Raw genomic sequence first — 13,454 nt, 5'->3', positions numbered from 1 at the left:
GTTGACATGATTTATTTTGTTAGCCCAATTTCTTTTTATGCTATGGTGCTTAATCTCAAACTGAGTACTTAGTTGCCCATGTTAATTCTAGATGTCCAAACTGGGCCTCTACCTCGATACAAAACAGTTTATGTAGATTAATATCTTAGAAGTAGGGTAACAGTAGTTAGTTTTTGGGTTTGGTTTTTTTTTTAATTATATGCTATCCCTGAGATACCTCACAGAATTTAAAGTCTCAGAGTGGAATATATTTGGAAGCTTAGTTGAGATTTTGAAATTAAGGAGCTGAATACAGTAATTATTAAATTATAAATTGATTTTATATAGCACTTTTTTATCTATTTTCTTCAACACAGCCAAGCAGAAAAAAAAAATTTTCCTTGTTAATTTATTAAGTCTGAGTCCAGATGCTCGCAGAAGTAGTCTTACATGTAACTTTGGCTCTTGTTGTGACAACAAAATAAAACCAATCAGAATAGTAAATCAGCGATTCCTGGGGTTATAAATTAACCTCTTTTGCAGATTCCTCCTAGTAGTCACTTGTAACTTTTTTTTAATCAAATATATAATCAAAATATAATGTCTTTTATTTCTTAATATGGTGGGGTCTTTTTGTTTGAGTTGATAATGCAATCTCACTTCAGTCCTGAGATTCCTATGGTTTCATTCTGTGGTTCACAGTAGAATCTTCATGTTTTTCTTTTTTATATTGTTCTGTAGTTAGTATCAGGATTCTCCATCTGTCTTTGATACTCTCTGTTTCATTTTAGAGAAGTTGTATCATTCCTCTACTAGGGAGAAGCAATATTTTCAGAAACCAGTTTAAAAGTAATTTAGCACCTGTGCATGAAGTACATGAGCTGTTAAAGTAATATAGATAACACTGAAACATAATGTGTAATGAATAACTTTGCTGTGTGCCTTCTTCAAAAGTCTGCTTTAAAGAGCAAGACTTATGATGAAAGTTTCTTGAAAGAACAGTAGATTTTAGTGGACTATATAACCAGAGAGTACACTCATTTCTGAGGTGTTCCTGTGATACAGATACCTCTGAAAGCACAGCTGAGCACAGCTGAGCATAAATCACAACTTATCTTGTGAAATGCCTCATGTAAAATATTTATGTGTATGTCCAAAAGTTTTAACCCTACTGTTATTACTGAAGGACATATTCAGCATGATGCACAGCGCTTTTGACAGACAGCTCCCACTAATGTTAGTAGGAGTTGTATGGCTGAGTTCTTACTGGTGCTTTGAAAATGTGTCTTGACATATTTTTTAGGAAAAATAGATTGTCTTGAAGCCCTTTTTTTTTTTAATTAAGCAATTCAGCCACTTGAGCTCTCTAGCAGAACTGGAAATAATGTTTATTTTTACACAGAAGCACTAGATAGTAGACAATACTGCTGAAATTTTTTTTCACTTGTTTCTCTAGACAGCACCATAAATTCCTCATATAATTGGAAACGTTATCTTTATTGTAAAGCAATACGAAATATGTTTTATACTGAGTAGAGGTTTGGTTTTTTGTAAAGTTGTATAAGATACCTTTTTTACACCTAAATTTATATTAGCCTTCAGATCTAGAGATTTTCAATAATTCTTAACGTGTACAATCAAATATTGATAACACATTTAGAAATAAAAGATGTAGGATTATGTAAGACAATCTACAGATTTTATTAATAATGCAGAATGACCTAATAGTATGTGATAGCATTTTTCAACACTGTCTCTCATATAGGGAAGCAGGTCTAAGTTAAAAATTAAATCTCCTGCTGAATACTAAACAGAGAGAAGAATGTTATTCAAAAATAAAAGAGTTTCAACTACAATTCACAAAATGTATCTGTCATGTAAAGAGAGATACTTTGAAGTGTGGTAGTGAAGAGGACTTTGCAGCATAGTGGTATGTATTTTCAGCACACATTATATGTTAGGTATTGCACAGCTGATGTATTTTTCAGTCCTGGTGTTGTGAAACTGTTGGACTGTATGCCACTAAATTAATAGCTTCCGTGTAGAATGTCTTATTAAGAAGATTTCTATTTCATAACAATCCTTTCATAATGAATGTTTAACTACCAGTGTTTCATAATAATTACTATGTATTTCATAATAGGGTGTACCTATGTTTGGAGCAGTACTTAGTATGTCTTTTACAATATGATGTTTTATAATTACAGCTCACCAGAGTATTCAGTATAGAATATTTATTTTTAAGTTTAAACCTCCCATTTTTTTGTCAAGTGTTTTGTGATTTTAATGTTTCACCACGTCTTCTAAACAATGTTGGAGTGTAAGAGGTTGGTACATTGAAAATTGAAAATACCATTGTGCTACCTGGATTTCACTCAGTAATTAGCAGTATGGTCATATTTAGGGAAAGGTGAAGAAATTACTAAAAGGTTTGAGAATCTTTAAGAAGGAATTGTTGAAAAGACTGCCATAGAGTAATATATTAGGCATAAAAGGGAAGAAATGGAATATCAATCTTTATCAGTCTTTTTCTTTATTTGAAAGAGCATTGGATTTTCCTTCTGTTTTGAGAACCAGATATAAAGAGCTGGAATCTTTTCATATTCTACAAGATGAAAAGCTAGGAGAGATTTATGTGTTAGCTGGAGAGCTTTTCTATTTCATTTTCCTCTTGTAGTTCCTCCCAAAAAGATGGTTCTACTTATGAAAGTGTAAATTTTGCATTGCGGGTAGGAAGACCCTGTATGTGTTGTACACAGTGTTTGCTTTAATTGTCATTCTTTGTGGGAGTTATAGTAGGCCGTGGTTTCTCCATAGATATAAAAACCTCTTAATCTTGTTTGTTTCAATTGTTGAATCTTAGTAGTTATGGTCGTTAGTCTCTAAAAGTTCCTCTCTTTGTTGTACAGGCTGGTGACTGATAGATAAACCCAGTCTGCATGACACTAAGCCTATTAATTTTCTGTGAACTGAGAAATTCATATAACATTTTTTTCTCTTGTGACAACAGCAATAGATCTGTTTCTGATGCCAGATAGCAGTGTGTTTGGGTGTCTGCTAGCACTGTCTTGTGTCATCTGAAATCTTGTTATGTTCCAATACCTTCCTGCTACGCCTCTGCCTTTACTTGTTTCTTTGATTTGGAATACCAGTTAAATTCACAGTTTACATGTGATTAGAAGGAAAAATAATACTGCAGTAAATTTTGCCAACTCCTTTTTGGAGTTCCGTCAAGTATAAAACATTTTCTGATCTGTGTAATAAGAAATCTCGAATACTGGAATTTCTTTTTATTTCTGTCAGTATAAACCACAGTTTCATTTCAAAGCAACATGCTGTTTTCTTACAGTGTTGTATATCAACTTCATAGACACATATTGTTCCTTCTTTTTCATTAGTCTGTGTACATGAAACAGACGTTTCCTAATTTTGGTCTCTGCAAAATCTAATGTGTTGGTAACTGAACATTTATCTTGGGCTTTTCTCTGTGAAGAAGCTTAGGAATAGCCTGCTGCTTCAAACTTGAACAGACGCCTGAACATTATCTCTTTCTGGAGTGCATGCATATTCTTTTACATCTCATTAGTCTTCATTTTTATTTTATATTTCTTGATCAGCTGATTTCTGTCCTTGAGCTTGTCTGATTGATTTTCAAGCTACTTCTTGAAAACTATCTTGATAGAAAGAAACGAGAGAAAACTACTTTTCCAGTTACTGTGGAACTCTCATTCCTATATTACTATGTTGATATTTATTCAAGTCGGAAGTTAGCATATTTATTCTTAACAAGCATTCTTCCTATGAGAATTATATCACCTGAGGTCTCCCTAGAGAACTACAGCATATGCTATGAGGTGTTTGCAGGAATAAATTCATCATCCAGTAGGGCAATCCAGATGTCAACCCTGAAATCTGCTTCTTTTATGGTCTTACAGTATTAAAACAATTTCGCCTCAATTGTAACACAAAGATTTAATTTTGCCTCGGCTGTAATGCAAGTAGGCATATTGTCACTCTCCTATAAAATGCTGTGTAAATAGACAAGGATAAAAGCATGCCAAAAATATCACACTTTCAAAAATTATTCCATAACAATTATTTCAAAATCAGAACATTTTATTTCTTTTAAACCAAGTTGCAGTTTATGACCCTCGGTTGATTGCTTCCAAAATATTCCGTATAATTGTCTTCTTTTCAGATAATTTTTTATGGTTGAAAAGCAAGTCCTTGTTAATGCTTGAGATCATCTTTATCGTAAGCAGAAAGCAACTGTGCCAGCCTCTGGAACACTTGAATTTTTTTGTCAACTGAGCTAGGTACATTGCATGACAAGAATTTTTCTCTCTCTTTCGTAGCTTTTTTAGCTTTTTCGTTAACTGATGTATTTGTGTAGCTATACCCAGAAATCCTAGTGTTGTGTGAGAATGTTCTAAAAAGATTACTTGCTGAACTAAATATCTTCTCCTTTACGTGAGACCTGGGAAATTTTAATTTTAGATTTCCATCATTCAAATGAAGTTTCGATAAATAAGATAAATACAAAGACCATCACTCAATTATATCTTATATCTTATTTTTTTTGCACCATGAGCAAATTATTAAGCATGTTTTTCACTTTTCCTTCTAAGTATTATAACAAGGAAATTGTACAGTCATCTTGCCTGGACAGCTGTAACTGGAAACTTTGTAGGCAACACTTGTCCATGGTATTTCAAATATGTTCAGGTATTTTTGAGTATCACTTTTCCCAAAATGTGGATGACAGCTTTAAACTGGTTAAACAGTTTACTGCACTGTATACTATTTACACTAGCATAAATTTTCATAATCTCTAACAGCATTTAAGTCTAATTTTTTGTGGCTGGCACACAGATCTGATGGTCATCCATCTTTTTTTCTATGTAAAAAATGCAAAACATACTGCAATTATAATTCTTTCTTATGGCCATCATATAAGTTCTGTAGTTATTTTAAGAAGTTTTGATACAGATTACAATCAGTGCTATATAGTCCGAGTGTTGTAGATGAGGATATGTGGCTAAAAGAAGGACATGCATAGCAAAGAGATAAGCAACAATCTCTCAGTTTGCATTTTGACACTTGGAAAAATGATTACCTTCTCTGATTACCTCCAGAAAAGATTTATCTGGGTTCAATATCAGTTTGTAAGGTCTATAGTTTATAAATAAACAACTCTGTAGGGACTCCTCATCCTAACCCCTCAGGATTTGCTTAAATAAGTTCTGAATGCTTTGAATCTCCTTCAGCTGTTCAAAGAGAGCCAAGACTTACAAGAGGGCTACAAATCTACATACAAGCCCAGCATCTACATGATAACCTCTATTATAATACTATTAGAGATCATAATGAGAAAACTTATCTTTTAATCTTTTTAGCATAAACATCCACTTCAGATTTTAGGGGGAACCCCCCAGTTCACTAAATCCTTTCTATATTGGTGGTAGATCCCAGATACTACTTACCATGCATCAAAACTACAAAGAAACTACTGCCAGCAAAATAACTGAAATGACTTAACTGAGGCTGACTGAAAAAATCATAACCAGATGCTTTTGCAGTGCAACAGAAGATAGAGTACCCCCTTATTGGCTGTATCTCCATATGCATGTTGAAGAAAAATGTGTTCACTTGAAGACAATCAATTCTGGATTCCTCCACCAAGAAATTGATTTTTTTTTTGTCTCTGCTGATCTAACCAAACTGCAGAGGTAAGATGTTGGGGTGGAGGGGGCGTTCTAGGAAAACAGTAGTTCTGGTGGCTTCTGCCTCAAGGGAAGCATCTTATAATATGCATTTGTTTGTACCACTTGCTTCATCAGCATGTTTTATGTTAATTCTTGTTCCTTTATAGATTACTGAAATTGGAATTTTATTTTTTTTAATTAAGAGTGTAGTAGTGTCCTTATATTGTATGAAATTGAAGGTGGCCTAAAAATTCTTTTCATCCTTTCTGTTACTTTTTTCCTCATTATTCTGAAAGCCATCACAAGGTTCTTCAAATCATCACTACTTCTCCAAGGACCTAGGTATTCTGAAGGGCTGAACTGAATCGTAACTCTGTTCATCCTTAAGGAATTTGGTGTCTCTTACTACCAGCAACTCAATCTCTTCATTCTCACTTACTTAAGCATGTGATTCCAAAGACAAGAATTAAAATTTAGATAACTATAGATAGATAATCATCTCCAGTTGGCTGGACAGCTCATTCATTCTGTATCCACTCTGACTTTACTTTTATGGTTTTCTATATGCAAGTGTTACATACTTTAAAACATCTATTCCCTGTCCATTTTGATGGAACACTGTAATGCAGTCTCTTACAGAATCTGAGGGATATATATATGGAAAGTTGTTTCAAACTCATATTGAGCTATTTTTCATTTTATGATTTCTCTTTATTTCAGTTACTTGTTTACATGTTACACTGAATATTTCACAGCCCAAGCACGTCAGGATCCTATATATCCTTTTGAATCTCAACAGTACCTTGCATCTTAGGATCCCAAGGGTCTTCACTAAAGCTCTTGGACAGATTCAGCTGCATAAACCATCTTTAATAGTAAAATTTCCTAAGTTTTTATCAGTGAATTACTTCTGGAATGACTTTACTCACTGAACTTCTGTTATTTTGATTTTTTTACTGACTAGAATTGTTCTGTTTAATTCATTCTGTTTCACAGAGTTCACTAGTAGATATATACCTGAATGCCATTCACTGTTTATCTAAATCATGATTTCTAACTGCCAATGGCAGTTGCATTTGCATTCTAAAGATGAATCTTTAGAACAAGCTGGGTGATGCTGGAAGATATGTCACATGTATTTTGATTTCTTTTACACACTCATGTTTGAATTTACATGACCAGCTTTCTGTGACATTTTTTTTGCACACTACATGACCAAGTTAAAATATTTTAAATGTACATACTATGAAATTAGCTTTTGAAAGTATCTCTGCAGTCAAAACAATGACATTTCTCATTAGAAATTTGCTATTGTCTTCATCTAATTGATTTTAACTAAAAGCAAAGTAGATCTCATCTGCCTAATTTTGTGTTTTTAAATGTCTTGGACAAAAAAATTCTTTAAATGAGTCAATATCTGACAACTGTTTTCTCAAGAGTTCTATAACACCACACAAAATAGTGTTTCATATCTACCGTGGACAGTGATTTGTTAATTTCTATGTTCTGTGTTAACATCCATTAGCAAACAGTCCTTGCTCCTAAAAAAACGGTCTGAGGAAAAATTTTATTTAGTTTTGAAAGATTCTTTACACTATGATAGCATATGCAGAGGTTCATCCTTATTTTTAACAGCCCTTGCTAATCACCAGCACAAATAGTACATGAGAATATTGAATTGTTTTTTGAAGTAGATGACTTGAAAAAAATGTTGAATCTCCAGAAAAAGTACCAAACATTCTTTTTTGATATTGAATCATTTAATTCTGTTCTATCAAAAAAGTTTCTTCCTCTATATGTGGCAAGAAAAGAAAACACAAGTCTAGCCTTTGCACTTTGTACATTTATTTAGCAAGTGATAGCATGGAATAATATTAAATGTGCCTAAACAGAAGGGTTCCTCTACATATAAAGCTGAATGTTTCAAAGCTAAAATGATGCTTTAGAGAAAGATCAGTGCCTCTTATGTTTTTGGAGTTTGGGGCCAGAAGGTTTATTTACTTTAAGTTTGGTTTACTTCATGTGTTTTACTCTGACACGCATCGTATTAGTAGGGAGAAGGAAACTGTAACTCTCACCATAATGCAGTTTTCTCATGAGATATGTAAACCATGAAGTCCTCCAACCCAAAGAACAAAACACAAGGACCTAGTGGAACGGGAATACAATCAAAAATCCAAGAAGGTACCACAGCATTATCAAAAGATTTTGTTAATTATTGGATACAATTTGAAAATGTGCAAGTTAGCTGATGACTCCTTTTCCATTAGCATCAGTGACTGAATTTACAGAGTGTCTAGTATATTAAAACATGAGTTCAAATGGCAGCTGAATTGCTGAGGGGTTTTTTTTTGTTTGTTTTGTTTTGTTTGTGCTTTTTTTCTCCCCAAAGTCAAAATGGAAAAGCTGCTGTCGGAAGCTTTTTATTTATTTGAGTCATTTCACACATACATCCTGCTTGGAATACTTGACTTAACAGTGAAAGATTTCCTTGAGAAAAAAAGTAGGGATTATAGGGATAGGGTGCAAAATTGAATGTTAGCAGTCATGATTACTATTTACCCTTCTTCTGGAGGCCCAGAAACATAAAATAATATTGAACAAAAATGACTGTAAGGATTGAAAGGCAGTTTTTATGCTAAATGAGCAAAATATATAAAAATTATCATTATTTATTTGCTAGATATGTGGGCCCATATGTGATGAATTCCTTCATATCATCTAAATTAAGAAGGAGACATAAACCATTGGAAGCAAAGCCAATATATGATATGATGGCTATTAACTCTGTAGAAAATTCTAACAACAGATGTTCAGTGGAATGAAATAGCAGTTTCTGTAGAATAGTATTGAATTCTTGTTTCACAATTTCTTGAAGGATAAGAAAACTTGGGTAACAAAAGTATTTTATGAATTTTACTCCTTTATTCTCTAAAATAGACCTTGTGCTGTATGTAATGTTAATAATGCAGATAAAATTCTAGGCTACTTTTAGATATTTATAACTAAATAGTCAAATGTCCAATTTCTTGGAGTGGTGTAATGTGTCTGTTAGAATATAGGGTGGGTTTTTCTGTTTTTGTTTGTTTTGGGTTTTTAAAATACACATGTGCTTCTGACTTTGGAATTGGAAATAACTGAATTTTTGCAAATTTAGCTAAAACTGAATTTTCTAAATTTCTCTAGCTCTCTATCATTATTATCCATTATATTCTGAAAAAGAAAAGTAACTAGACATGTAAGTAGAACTAAATTAAAGGAAAAATGAAACAGAAAAAAAACCTCTAAAACCAAATAAAGCTTACCTCTTTGAAAGATAGAGAATTTTTTCCTTGAAGGAAAAGACTATTAGACCTGGGTCATGGTTAAACATTATACTTTAAGCCAGAGGCATATAAGAACCAAGGAAATAAAGTGGGAATATTTCTTAAGTGTTGTTCACTATCTGGAGAAAAATAAGATTGTTCCCTACAAGTTTCTGTAGTCAGACATATGAGAATTATATCTCCTGCTTATCTTTCCGATTTAGCTCTTTCCAGAAGTTTACCTGGCTTACACAAGCCTTCAGTCTGTAACTCACTAGAGAGTATGTCATTTAAGCAATGACAAGACTTGATCAGAAATCATCCTGAAAAAATAAGTATGATGGTTTTGATGGTGAAACAAAATCAATAGTGTGTCCTTCAAGCATTTATGTTTTATGTATGGAAATCACTCTGTGTAAACTCTGATGATAGTGGAATTGCTTTAGTATAAAGCTCATCACGCACTTTCAGACTTAGGAATAAAATGAGTGCATTTTTGTTGTTTGGTTTTGGTTTTTGGTTTTGGTTTTTGGTTGGTTGGCTTTGTTTGTTTGTTTTTTCTGTTTGCTTGTTTTGTTTTAAATTTATTATAGTATTATCAGAAGGTTGATCTTTAGCAACAAAGGTATCATTCTTACAGGAAAATTATTTGACAATATTGAAAATTTTGAGCATCATAGTTAAAAATACCACATCAGCTAAGGGATATAGATGATTTTATTAGAAAATAGTAACTGTTTGAAATATCAAAATTTTTGTCATTAATAGTTCTTCCAGCACATCAGAGAGGAGTTTAAATTGAAGTATTTTTTATTAAATAAAAATTTTGGCACATTGCTCTCATTATACTGTTTGTTTTGTGTGGCCATTAGATGTGTGGCACCTGCACTTGCCAATTAGGAGTTTCCTAAAGACTTTACAACAGGTAGCTTCTAGCTGTGAGAAAGAACCATGAGGACAACATTACTTCAGCTTGATGATATCATTCATATAATTTCACCAGACTAAAGATAGCAAAACACCCAATCTCAATTGCCTCTTTACTGCACGGAAAAATTTTATGGGGTAAAGAGTGAAGTGGTAGATAGCAGAAGGGAGTTATACAGTTTCTTTCCATTCTCCCAGATATGTAAAGTTCTTGTCCTTTCCTATGAGAAATGGCTTTAGCTTTACAGAGAATAGGATACTTATTTTCTTTTAACTTATTTGGTTAGTAGAAGTAAAGGTACAGTGTTTCTGTACCAAACACCATCAAAAGGGATATAAAGCAGTTTTCCGCTAACAGTGACATATTACAGCAATTAATTAACGTTCTGGAGCAATTTTCTTGGTAGATATTTTGAAGCAAAAAATCAGAAAGGTTTATAGTGTAATGCAGGTTCAGATAAGTTCCTATGAAAGAATTCCACTGCTTAGAAAATTCTCTGGTTTTGTGGCTGACACAATGTAACCAATGAGCCCTATCCAGAAGAAAAATGGAAGCAGGCAGCAGAATTTTATGCATTGTACTGCTTTGCTGTGGTCACAGAGCATGGAAAAGTTGATGTCTAGTTGCAAAAATATCTGAAAAAGGCTTCTAATTAGTCATATTTATCCTCCACACACTTCTCTCTCTTACTTTGTTTCTCTTGCTCTCCTTTTCTTCTAAATGGACATGTTAGAGTAGAGTGAGTAGTTAATCATGTCAAAATCCTGGTCAGTGTGCCCTTCATTTACTGTAATGAAAGGAATTTTCACCTTGCTTCAAATGTAACTGTAATTAGATAAAGTTACTTGGAAAATGGATAACAGGAACTTTTCATATCTTTCTCTTCAGCTGCTGCTAGAAGCCCATTTCTGCCTCCAGCTTACATGTCAGCAGGGATTTTTAATGTTCGTAACACCTTCCTCATCATCCTGCTTTTTATACTACATAGTTATTTATGCCTGCACAAAAACAAATTTCAGCATGAATGAGAGTCATAGTGTTGTGCCTGTACACACAAATCTAAATGACTCCACAGGTGAAGCGGTGAAGATTTCTGGGTGGTATGGAAAGCTTAATTGGGCTTTCTTGTAATACAGGACAGCTTTCAGAGCATCACCAAGCAGGGTCTTCTCTTGTTGTGACTTAGCAAATACCAAATGCTTACTTTAAAGAATTAACAGTTCAGAATGAGCAGTTAAATTATTTAAACAGTTAAATAGGAAGAAAATTCCTATGAGGTGTGAAGAAAATGAAGTGAAAAATGAGTACATTTCTTAAGAAGTTAGGTTCAGCAGTCATAGTTCATCAGCTACCTAGGCAGGAGCACATTTCAGTTTGCGGTCTACACTACAGAGCAAGTGAATTTCAAGGAGGATTTTGAAAGAGGGGTATTAATTTTGGCCTCAAGGCTATTTTCACATGAAGTCTGGATAAGATTTGATTGACAGTGGTGGAATAACTACACAGTTTGTCCTATGGCAGTGACATTAAAATCACTTCCAAGTTTGTCTTTCTATTGGGGAAGAACAGTGGATGAAGAACAAAAAAAAGAAGAAAATCAGAATGGTTGCGTTTCAGATTAGTCTGTGTGGAAAGGAATGTGGTTGTAAATATTGAAACGATGGAAAGCTGTGCAGTTACATGGGATAGCAGCCCTCAGTAACTGCCTTTACAGAAGCATACAAGTTGCCTGTAGGTCCTTTATCTCTGAGACATTGGTGCTGTAGCAGCTGAGCCTCTCTGGTGTTCTTTAACTCACAAATATTTGTTTTGGCAGTCTGCTGAGGGGGAAGATAATAGACTAGATTCAGGTAGACCATGTGTTGCCAGAAGCAATATGTTTTAGTCTAGTGATGGGGTTAAATACAGAATGAAGTCAAGTCAGTGGTCCTTGGTAAAAAAAAAAAAAAAGTTAGTGTAACTGTCCTTTCTAGAGAGAGAGAGAAAGAAAAAGGGCTATTTACAGTCTATTTCTGTAAAAAAGAGTGTTACTGCACATGTCCGGAAACAGTTTTAATCTAGTCACTACGTTGTTGACATGCTACTTCTAGAATCACGGTTTCTTTGAAACATAATCTGGAAAAAATCTTGTGCTGAGGCAAGAACTGATAAGCCTATTACCCTAACAGAGTATTATCAAATTGGAGAGCTGGAGGGGTAAATTCCAGCTCATCGATAGAGCCATGAAAGAGGCACCTATGTGGTGAGCATGTGAGGATGGGAGTTCCTGACTATCAGTGCTGTCAACAAAAGAAGCACAACTATCTCATCAGTATCAAGCTGAATATATCATAGGTAGTCCATATCCAGGCCTCAGGGTTTTATTTGGAGGTGAGAGAAAGGTTTAGAGATTACAAAAAAAACCACAAACAACAAACAACCAAAAAAACCCCCGAAACAACTTCAAGTATTTATCCACAATTGGGATGTGGAGTTTGAATTCAGAAGAGTCCCTGAAGTAAACCCTTGTAGTTCAGTTGCAGGTACTTGCAAATTTAAAAAGTGTCATGTGTTTAAATTCCTTTTACCATGGTCTTTCCAGAAGAAAGCCTGTGTGTTCCATTACCAGTAACTGAAATATTTGTACAATTGTTGGTACAGTTGAGAATTGTTATGATATAATTAGAAGGGATGAAACATTTTGTAATCAACTGTCAAATAAGACAATACATGATTCTCCTGTCATGTTCCTATAGCAGTCAATGGGAAAGCTCATACTGATTTTGATAGTGGCATAGTTGACCTGAAGACAAGGGCTGGGGTCCAGGGCTTGCTTTCTGGCCCAAAGCGCCAGAAAGTTTCGTATGATTAAATGTGCTGTCATCCCAGTTATCCCAAACACAATGCTTACCAGAATTTCCTGTCTCTTTGAACCATATCTGGGCATTATCTGAGCTCAACATGGGCCAAAACTTTGAAGAGGAATGCACTAACAAATAAAATATATGGACAATTGCATGGCATTGCTGAAGTCTCAGTCCTTCTCAGTTCATAGAATGATATTTATTCCTTTTTATTTTAATGTTTTGATGAGATTTTATTCTAATACTTTAAATACAGAATTATCAATATATATTTGTATTGATAGTAAGCAATGTAGAGATAAAGGATTTTGCTTCTTTTTTTTTTTTTGGAAAAAAAACGACCACACAGAAAAAAAGGCACCAAAACCCCCTAAAACAAACCACAAAACAAAAATTCTCCAGGTTTTAATTTGTAATGACAAAACTTTTTATTTTTAGTTTGAGTGACATAGAAATGCAAAAAAATACTCACTATAAATAAATACTCTGCATAATCCAATATTACATAACTGAAGTTGGTAGTTTACTGGTTTTATTTAAAGTTGTTTTATTTTGGCAATTTTTAAGCACATAAGGAAACATAATGCTGCTCTTGAAAATGTTTTAATGGCTTATTCTCTATGTAAAAATCAGGTCCGATGTGCCTATGTTAACAGATATCTTATTATGTAGTGATCCTAGTGTAATAATTTGT

At 33.7% G+C, this 13,454-nt stretch overlaps 1 protein-coding gene across 7 annotated transcripts in view; it reads left to right on the top strand.

The window, feature by feature from the left end:
- GRIK2 (glutamate ionotropic receptor kainate type subunit 2) overlaps window positions 1-13,454 on the top strand; it is a 365,319-nt gene that overhangs the window by 238,616 nt on the left and 113,249 nt on the right. The window lies entirely within an intron of this gene.

The sequence above is a fragment of the Pseudopipra pipra genome, chromosome 3, assembly GCF_036250125.1.
Source record: "Pseudopipra pipra isolate bDixPip1 chromosome 3, bDixPip1.hap1, whole genome shotgun sequence".
Classification (NCBI taxonomy): domain Eukaryota; kingdom Metazoa; phylum Chordata; class Aves; order Passeriformes; family Pipridae; genus Pseudopipra; species Pseudopipra pipra.
Note: the sequence above shows the minus strand (reverse complement) of the source record. Positions and strands in the feature narration are given on the sequence as shown.